At 45.2% G+C, this 10,535-nt stretch overlaps 1 long non-coding RNA gene across 1 annotated transcript; it reads right to left on the reverse strand.

Annotated features, from left to right (window-relative positions):
• Window positions 1-3,420: 3,420 nt before the first annotated feature.
• Window positions 3,421-6,865, reverse strand: LOC130684923 (uncharacterized). The gene is made up of 3 exons (XR_008999293.1): window positions 6,589-6,865; window positions 4,977-5,046; window positions 3,421-3,986 (listed from the first exon to the last, which is right to left on the reverse strand). It is a non-coding gene; the product is annotated as an uncharacterized LOC130684923 (long non-coding RNA).
• Window positions 6,866-10,535: the final 3,670 nt, after the last annotated feature.

Here is a 10,535-nt window from a genome sequence, read left to right on the forward strand (position 1 = left end):
GCCTGAGACCGGCCACCTGCACTCGCGCCTGCGCCTCGGCCATGCGGGGCTACCGAGGCGGCGGCGGCGCAGAGGGATGACGTAGTATTTCAGCTCCCAGCTGCCGGCGTAGTCGTTTAGGTTCTGTTCGGTTTCCGTGCGTGTTGGGTGCAGTTTATTCCCATTTTCTGCGGAGACGTCTGCTGCTCACATTTGAACTAAATAGGACCTTTAAAGAGATGGTGTATGTCTTACCAATGGGTTTCAGCCCCGGGCAAGTTCACTGTGGATTCAATGAGACCGAGGAATGACAATGGAACGTTCTTTGGGTGAAAGGGATATACCCAACATTATTCCTACCGTGGCAGGTCAGTCACTGGGATCCCGTCCACTCAGAGCGAGTCTGCATGGAGCAAGCTGGTCTCTGACTCTGGGCCTCTCTACCCCTGCAGCCATCTCAGTGTCTGTCCTCGGCGCTGCCACTACTCCAATCTCTGCTCTCCTGCAGCCTTGCAGGCATGCCACCGTATCGCCCAGAGCACTAGGCGAATCTCGATATACAGTCAATAGCAACGCATTGCCCACACGTGTGTAGTGAGCTAGTGGACCAGGGCCGGGTGAGAATCCTGGCCTTAGAAACCTTCACTTTATCCACAGTGTATTAGGATCTGTTAAAGTACGGATTTTAAACAGTCATTGCTTGTGAACCCAGCTCCTCCCACCCCCTCCCGTGGAACTAGGCAATTCACTTCTGAGCCTAAGTGTTCTCACAGAGGGTTAAGCTAGAAATTTTAGAAAATTTTACTTTAGAAAAATTAAATGAGAGAATAACCTAGGGCACAACTTGACAATCAGCAACCACTGGGTGGGTGGTAGTTGTCTTAATATTAAATACGAAAATAATTGTAAATGTTGGTTTTGTATTTTCAGGACCAGGAATGAAGAAATTAACTAAATATTCGGTTTTCCCAGCTTAAACATAAGTATCAATATTTTGGTTCCGAGTTGGCCAGATGTGAGGTGATCATAGGGAGGGCCCATGTTTAACATTTTGATCTGCTTGAGGTGCTCTTTCTCAGCTTTGTAAGTTTTGTCCACTTCTCAAGACTCTGCTGGCCCAGTGTCAACATCCTATCTTCATCCTCCTAGCCCTGAAAAAGGCAATTTTACCCTTTTAAGAGCTGTTTTGTTTCATGGGGCAAAATTATGCTCAGGGACTGAGTTTGTCTTTGCCAGCAAATTATTTAACACAGGCTCACTACAGGAATTTCACAATCAACTAGCATACAGGATACATTATCTTTAAGCCAATAAATAGCAACCTCTAAACCAATGATAATCACACTGAGGTAGGGCAGAGACATGGGACAAACATGATTATTTTTTCCTGCCTATGATGAAAAATGCCAAGATATAAATAAAAAAAACAAGAGGGACTCCATTATAAGGCTAAGATTCCATTTTAAAAACCAGGGAGTTAGGAGTTAAGATTCCTAACATACTTTATGGTAGTTAACCAACAACCGACCCTATCCTAAGGCAGGACAAACAGTCGTACATGGTATGTCCCCACTGCTTAAGAGTCACCACTATCTTGGAGAAGGCCAGGATCAATAAATTCCCTGTGTTAAGTTTATCTTAGAGAATATCCAAAAGACTGAGTATGGATAGTAATATAGTGTCTCTCACCGGATATAGACATCATGAGACCACATGTCAAGCTTACATACCTCCCAGCCCTTTATCCCATTCTTGAAATCCTTAGAAGACACAAATCCTAAGCCTTTAAGCATGCCTCCTCTCTGAGGTTGCCAGCACTCCCTTCCTTCAAATGTGTACTTTGCTTAAATAAATCCGTTTTTTAAATCATCAAATGTACATCACAGTGGTTCAACAGTCCTCCTCTCCACTCCCACCCCCATCCCTCCTTCCCTTTTGGTAACCACTAGTCACTTCTCAGTGTCTATGAGTCTAATGCTGTTTTGTTCCTTCTGTTTTGCTTTGGTTTATTTGTTGTTTTTTTATATATGATATCACTTACATGAAGTCCAGAATAGGCAAATCTATGAAAACTGAAAATAGATTAGTGATTGATTAACGCTTTGGAGAAAGGGGGAAGGAGAGTGACTGCTAATGGGCACAGGGCTTTATTGGAAGGGGGTGATGAAAATATTCTAAAATTGGTGTGGTGATGGTTGCCAAACTCAATGAATATCCTAAAAGCCATCAAGTTCAAGGATTTAAGTAGGTGAAATAGTTTAGTGTATGAGTTATACCTCAATAAGCTATTATTTTACAAATGAACATAAGGATCTTTGGGGGGCATGAAAATATTCTAAAACTGACTTAGTTATACTTGTAGTTCCTTATTTTATTTTTTAAATTAAAATTTTTTACTTTTTATTAAAGTATCATTGATTGTCGGTCCCCTCCCTGCTTCTGACCCGCAGACAAGGGAGAAGCAATGATATATCGAAGATCTGAAAGGCCCAGCCAGGGACTCAAGACATAACAGCGCAACAGTAATGCCGAAAAGGCACCCCTCATATTTATTGAGCAAATGAACCCAAATATCCAAAGAATTCTGAGTAGGGGGTTCAACACATGATCAACACACAATCATTATCTGACCTTGAGTCCAGCCCTAGGGCGTGATGCTCCTCAAGGACACTGAATCACGTGAGGGTGGTCACAAAAGAATTCTGGGTGGGGGACTTAATAGACAACCATTAACTAACTCTAAACTTAATCCTCGGCAGTCTCTAGTTTGCTGGAGCGCGATGTTTTACAAGGTACTGAAACAACAGCAGGGGCAATTAGGTCACCGAAACTGTTTCGGTCTTATTTGTTCTGTTCCTGATCACTTATCATGCATGAATTACAGGAAAAATAATCAAGTCATATATGATTATACATTTGATTTCTGTACTTGATTTACATATTAATCCCACAATTGATATATAATCTTATGATGGTTTCAAATACACAACCCAGTGGATCAACAGTAACCCATATTATCAAGTCCTCATCCCCTCCATTGCAGTCACTGTCTATCAAAGTAGTAAGATGTTATAGAGTCATTAATTGTATTCTCCATGCTGTACTACCATCTCCGTGACCTACTTATATTGTGACTGCGAATTATTGTGCCACTTAATCCCCTTCTCCCACCACCCTCACCTCCCCAGCCCTTCTCAGTGTCTATGATTTTACTGCTATTTCATTCCTTTTGTTTTGCTTTGTTGTTATACTCCACAAATGAGGGAAATCATTTGGTCTTTGTCTTTCTCTGCCTGGATTATTTCACTGAGCATAATACCCTCTAGCTCCATCCATGTTGTTGCAAATGGTAGGATTTATTTTCTTTTTATGGCTGAGTAATAGTCCATTATGTACTGTAAGATAAATTCTAGCCGGAATAAGCAGGCAAAGAGAGGCAACAAAGGGCCAGGTACTTTATTTAAATACCCCCAGGTGATGTTCTCACGGCCTGGGTACTACAGGCCGGAGAAGTCACGCCCGGTTAGGGAGGTGGGGCGCTTATAAGGGATTAGGAGGGGGAGGAGTGGGCAAACTATCTTACCGGGGTGTTGAGAGGTATGATTGGCTAAAGGTGACATAATAGTCAACTAGAAACTTTTTTCCTTCCAAGAGGGAGGAGGCTGACATCCACGTCCCAGTTGGCACATCAGGATGGAATTCAGGGAGAGCTGTCCCCTTTCCATATACGGCACGGACTTAGGGGTCTGGTTTGTTCTCCCCCTATGGCATCTCTCTGTTCTGTTTGCATGTCCTTGTTTTTCCTTTCTCCAGCCTAACATTCCAGCCTTTTGGTCATAATGGGCGACGACTCAATCTGGCTACTTCCAGCTGACAAGGGGCAGCGTGGGGGTTTGAGGCTGGATTAGGCCGAAGGAGGGGGTTCAGTGGGAAGAGGTGCGTAACGGTGAAGTAACATCTGGTTGTTGGCGACTTGGGTCATCTGGGTTAGCTGCTGTTGGAGGAACCTGAGGACACAAGGGGCAACTAAGAGTAAACTACAAACTGTTATTAAGGTGCCCAGTAAGGGCATTAGCCAGGCTGTTATGAAGGACTGGAGTTCTGGATCGAGTTTACATCTCAATGACTAGTATTAGGATTTAGTATAGATAAGACTGCATTATTGAAACAATACTTTTCTCTAAAATCACCCTTATTTTTATTAGAAGTAGTTAGATTAAGAAAATAATTAACAGTTGGCTTGAGTATTTGCATAAGTGCAGCAAGAAGAGCAATTGATTACATGGGCTCTTTTAAATATGCTTTGCTGGAACTTTTTGTAAGGAATTTCAGATTGGACTTTTAAGGGCCTCTTGAGGCCAGAAAGCCAAGCCAGACTTGCCATCAGGTTGTGCCTGCAGTACCTGTAGATTTGGGTGAATTCCTCTCTTGAGGTTCCTGCACCTGCCGGGAAGTAACCTTCCTTACTCACCTGGTAAGGCTGCTGGGAACTCTGTAACAAGGTACCAGGCCAGTTTTTTTAAGGGGCTTTGTTGGCTCCATAAAGTCAATCTTAGTTCCTTAAAGCTGTCTGTTCATATCTGAGTTTATGCACGTGTCTCTCAGGTATGACATTCCAGTCAAAGCCTTGGTAGTATAACCAGTGTTTTTAATTGGTCCTCTTACAAGGAAAGCAGATTCTTATTGAAGTTGTGCAAATAAACATACTGCCATGAAATATAACAATAGTTACTGAGAGTTTTTAAATTCTGGAGGGATCAGGTAGAGAGAAAAATAAAGTTTCAATTCTGCTCATAAAGGCAGTCATTTACTAAACTGTTGTCAGCTTAAGAGAAAAAGCTTAAAACACTTTATCAGCAACATTTGAAACAAAAAGCCACAAAATCATCTTCTTTAGCTTACTTAATCTTATGTAACTAATACCTGTTCTGCTGAAATCTAGTTCTTTACTAGCTTAAGAGTAATAGAACAGTGACAGTAAATAATAAAAGACTTACAAATGACAGTGGTTAAAGATCTGATGAGAGCTTACTGTAAGACAGTTGACATAAGGAAATTCTGATATTTCTGTAACAAAAAAAACATTCAGTAACAGTTTAGCATCATTCTTTTTGACAGTGCTTCTTAAGTAATTAAGCAGGTAATTATATATGAGATAAATAAGCTAAATTAGCCAAATACTTTCTCCAATGAGAAAAAAATTCTCTGACATGTTCCAGGGGCCCTCTGGAAAATATCAGTTAACTAGAGGTAAAAGCACTTTTTTGAATCTGATTTTGGGAAGTTGTTAAAAGTTTTGAGGCACTTGCTTAAATAGGATTATAGGTTGCTATGAAGCGATACTTATCTAATTAACTAGAATGACAACAAAGTACTTCAAAGGCAAATAAAGGAGGTTGCACAGTTGTTATCAAAGTCTTAAAAGATTTAGTAGATAACATTGACTTAAATGACCTTAGGTAAACTTAGGCAGCTGATAACAAGGACATGCCCGCCTCAGCCAAACTCAAATTAGCTTTCATGCTTAACATTTTTTTACTAGATTCTCTGGAAGTTCTAGAATGCTCAATCTTCACAAGCGCTTGTTTTTAAATAAAATATTTTTCATTTATACACTTAGACACACAAACGTACAAACTGAGATACAACAAGTACAGTCAGCAGCACTTTTTTCATAAAAACATATACACAGACAGACAAACCGATACAAAGACTTAAGTTACTGATATCTAATTGCCGTCTCTCTTCTCAGCTTCTTATCTGTGGCTTCTGGAACTAGAGGGTGGGAGGGGCGTGTTCTGGTGGGGGAAGAGGGCGGTGAAGGTGGAAGGAGGTGGGGGTGCAGCCACCGGAAGAGGAGAGCAGGACAACGGCATGGTTGAAAATGCAGGACTTTAAGATGGAGGCGACACGTGGGAAGACAAAGGACTTAGAGATAGTGGTGGAGAGAGGGGGAGGGGATTGTGAGCTGAGGTTTTCTGGCGAATCTGAAAAGGAAGGACTGAGCAGAGTAAGAGGCTGACAATCTTTAACTGGAGATTGGGTTAGGAGAACTTGAGTTATAGAACACTTAACATAAAGGTTTTGACGGGAGTGCAAAGTCCAAAAAGCCTGCACATATGGGATTTCATTCTACTTTCTGCTCCGGTGGCAATAATTAGTTAAGTCAGTGAGGAGGCTAAAATCAAAAGTTCCCTCAGGGGGCCAGCGAGATTGGTTGTCCAAAGGATACTGAGGCCCGGCCTCAGAGCAAAGGAAGACTAACATCCATTTGCGAATTTCCTGGGACAGAGTAGCCAGATTAGAAATGAGACACCGCAGCGGGGTCTGAGCCTCTGCTTTCATGGGCTGGTTCCTCACGTCTGTGACCACTTCCCAAAAAACATCCCACTGAGAGGAGCACCCAGTGTCCCAAGTGCATCAAGTCAGGGGAGACGGCCTGGGAGCCTGGGTGAGGGACATCTCCCCCACCGCAGGGCCAGGGGTGAGTATCCCGGATACTCGCAATGGAGGGCTGAATGCCCGGACCTGGATGTAGCTATGATTTCAGACGGACCAGGTGAAATGGAGTTAGGAAGGGAAGCAGACGGGGGAAACTGAGGGACTCACCGGAAAATAGTCCACGCAGCGGAGAGCAGGCTGAGGTCCTGGGTCGGGGAAGGAGGGGGTGGGGCCGCCAGTGGCCGGTCGGGGCCCTGCGCTCACACTCCTCCCGCGTTTCGGCACCATCTGTAAGATAAATTCTAGCCGGAATAAGCAGGCAAAGAGAGGCAACAAAGGGCCAGGTACTTTATTTAAATACCCCCAGGTGATGTTCTCACGGCCTGGGTACTACAGGCCAGAGAAGTCATGCCCGGTTAGGGAGGTGGGGCGCTTATAAGGGATTAGGAGGGGGAAGAGTGGGCAAACTATCTTACCGGGGTGTTGAGAGGTATGATTGGCTAAAGGTGACATAATAGTCAACTAGAAACTTTTTTCCTTCCAAGAGGGAGGAGGCTGACATCCACGTCCCAGTTGGCACATCAGGATGGAATTCAGGGAGAGCTGTCCCCTTTCCATATACGGCACGGACTTAGGGGTCTGGTTTGTTCTCCCCCTATGGCATCTCTCTGTTCTGTTTGCATGTCCTTGTTTTTCCTTTCTCCAGCCTAACATGTATATGTACCATATCTTCTTTATCCATTCATCTATAGATGGGCCCTGATGTTGCTTCTGTATCTTGGCTATTGTAAATAGTGCTGTGATAAACATAGGGGTACATATGTCTTTTCGAATCAGGGATCTTGAATTCTTTGGGTAAATTCCTAGAAGTAGAATTACTGGGTCAAATGATATTTCTATTTTTAACTTTTGGAGGAACCTCCATATTGCTTTCCACAATGGTTGAACTAGCTTACATTCCCACCAACAAAGTAGGAGGGTTCCACTTTCTCCATAACTACTTTTAGTTTTTGAGGAACCTCCATGCTGCTTTCTGTAAGATAAATTCTAGCCGAAATAAGCAGGCGATGAGAGGCAACAAATGGCCAGGCAGTTTATTTGAACACAGTTCCCGGGTGAGGTTCACCAGTCTGCCTTAATACAGGCTGGGGAAGTCATGCCCAGGAGGGGAGGCAGGGAGTTTTTAAGAGAACAGGAAAGGGAGGGGGAAGTGGGCTGCACTAGGGGTAGGTGGGGAATTTTTATTGGCTCAGGGTCGGGTGATGGACAGCCAGAGGTCTGCTCCTTCCAGATGGAGGGGGTCTGCATCTGGGGTTTGTTGGCATGTCATGGGACTGGAATCCAGGAAGAGCTGTTCGTTCCTTCCCCATATGGCACAGAGCTACTTGGCACTGTCTCTGCTCTGCCTGCACTGTCCTCGCCCTTCTCCCTCCAGTATCTCCAGCCTTACATTCCAGCCTTTTGGTCATAATGGGCTACGACTCGATCTGGCTACCTCCAGCTGACAAGGGGCGTGTGGGGGGTTGAGGCTGGTATTAGGCCAAAGGAAAGGGTTTAATGGGGAGAGGTGCATAACGATGGAGCAACATCTGATTAGTGGTGACCCGGGTCATCTCAGTTAGCTTCTGTTGGAGGAACTTGAAGACACAAGGGGCAATCAAGAGTAAACCACAAACCGTTATTAAGGGGCCCAGTGGAGGCATTAGCCAGGCTATCATGGGGGACTGAAGCCACCCATAAGGGCTGCCTTCAGGTACTCGTGTTTTGTGGAGGTTTTTTTGTAGTTCTTGTAATTTTTTAATGCTTTGTTCTATGGTCCCGGATTCATTGATATAGTAACAGCATTCTTCTTGTAGGAAAATACAGGTTCCACCCTTTTCTGTGGTAAGCAGATCTAAAGCCTGCCTATTTTGAAGGGTGACTTGGGCAAGGGAAGTAAGCTGCCGCTGGAGGGAAATAAGAGAGGTTGGGGTTTCTTCCAGGGTCAGTCTCACTCTATCATCTAATGCTGCCAGTTGACTTGCGAGACCTTGAGAGCTGCTCCTGTGGCGGCCACGGCTACTGCAGTGACCAGACTTACTCCTACTAGTATGGGTAGGAAGACAGTCCTCTTTTGTCTAGCTCTTGGATACATAGACCATCCGTCTAGCGCCTGTTTTACCTCAGGTTTGTTGTATAACGTCAGTTGGGGAACTAGCATCACTGAAAAGCAGGGTCCTACCGTGGTGCTGCTGTTACACTGGGTAAGTGTATTGTTGCACCAGAAAAACCCGCCCCCTTGAAGGGAAATTAGAGTGTCTATGGTCACCCATCATCTGGATTGGCTTCTCATTGACCCGAGATGGTGGAACGCTGGGTCAGGTAGCAGGTCAGGGGGGATGATGATTCTTCACGCCATTTTTTGGTGGCCCCAGACTTATGTTGAGCCCCGGGCTCAAGACTCATCTTCCACATTGGTATCTTGCTCAAAAGGAGGCCGCAGTCCTTTTCAGAGGAGTTTGCTGGTTGAGCCTGGGAGAAATTAATGGGAACCTCCACCACTGGGGGGCATTGGAGGGAGGCGCAGAGGAAAAAATCAGACACATTGCTGAGGATATGTGAAGCATTAAGAAACTGCACTGTTTCTCCAATGACTCTGGTCCAGGAAAGTGGTGCTCCTGCTGGTCATGGGGAGCAGGGGTAGGGGTCCGACTGAATCTTCTGTTTTACTGCCTATTCTGTCAGTAGAATATTACTTGACACCTGTACCTGGGTGTTTAGAACCTCCGTGAGAGTGGGATTCACAGTGGCCCATTCCCTCTTGATGTATACTGTGCCCCATGGCTGGGCTTGGTAACTATCGTATAGCTTGCTGTGTACTCCTTTCTCCCAGTGTTGATCCCATGGGTCACTAATGGTAATGTATAGCCTATCCTGTATTCTGGTGAACATGTTGTCAGAGACTCCTCTTGTTGTGTCTCCTACTGCATGAACCCTACATGTGTCTAATTCAGGATGACATCCCCCCTACATGTTGGACTGGAAAGTACATGTATGAGAGGTTTGGTCATATGGAAAGCACAGCATTGGGTTTGAGAAGGTGTTTAAGATGTCTGTGTGTACTGGTATTTGAACCAGTGTCTGACAACCCGCACGTGGGCAATTTTGGGTGCCTACTTCTTGGGCTTCGGTTCTGTGAGGAAGAGCTAGCTGGAGCTTAAACTTCCATGCAGAGTACCTCTGCCTGGAGACCACCAGGCTATTCATCTGGCTGGTTGCACTTGACACAACTAACCCACAGCTTAAGAGGACCCACCTCACAACACACCCAATTATTGTGTCTGGGTGCCCATTTGAGCCTAGACAGGTGATACCAGGAAGAATGCCCATGTAGTTTGACTGCTGAGGGCATAGTGAGGATTACTGTATAAGGCCCTGTCCAGCAGGGTTGGAGGGGTTTTGGCTGGAGTTCTCTTAGAAGTACCTCGTCCCCTGGCTGAAGGATCGCTGCATCTTCTGGGTTGTTGGATAACGTAGGTTGGGGTAGGAGCTGGTCTGCGTGTTCCCTGAGAAGATGTCTCAACAGTGAAAAGTAAGGAAGGTAGGAGGCCAAAAGAGGAGAGGTAGCAGGCAGGCCTGTCCTCAGTAAGAAGGGCCTGCCATACATTAGCTCAAATGTGCTTAGTCCAGCCGTTCACTGGGGAGCAGCATGCAGCCAAGTGAGAGCGATAGGGAGAAGATCGGGCCACGAGAGCTTTACCTCCAGAGACAGCTTAGTTAGTTGGTCCTTTAGGAGACCGTTAGCCCTTTCGACCTTACCCGACGATTGGGGGTGATAGGGTAAATGGAGGTTCCAGGTGATATTGAGAGCCTCAGCTGTTAGCTGAGTGACCCGGGAGATGAAGGCAGGTCTGTTATCAGATTGGGATGAAGTGGGGAGCCCAAAACGAGGAACGATGTGTTCCACCAGCACCTGTGCCACCACTGATGCAGTCTCTCAGTAGGTGGGGAAGGCCTCAATTCACCCTGAAAAGGTATCAACCAGAACTCATAAATACCAGAGCTTTTTATGCCTAGGCATATGGGTGAAATCGACCTGCCAGTCCTGTCCGGGGATTGTTCCCCTCATCTGGTGC

Source organism: Manis pentadactyla, chromosome 9, assembly GCF_030020395.1.
Source record: "Manis pentadactyla isolate mManPen7 chromosome 9, mManPen7.hap1, whole genome shotgun sequence".
Taxonomy (NCBI): Eukaryota; Metazoa; Chordata; class Mammalia; order Pholidota; family Manidae; genus Manis; species Manis pentadactyla.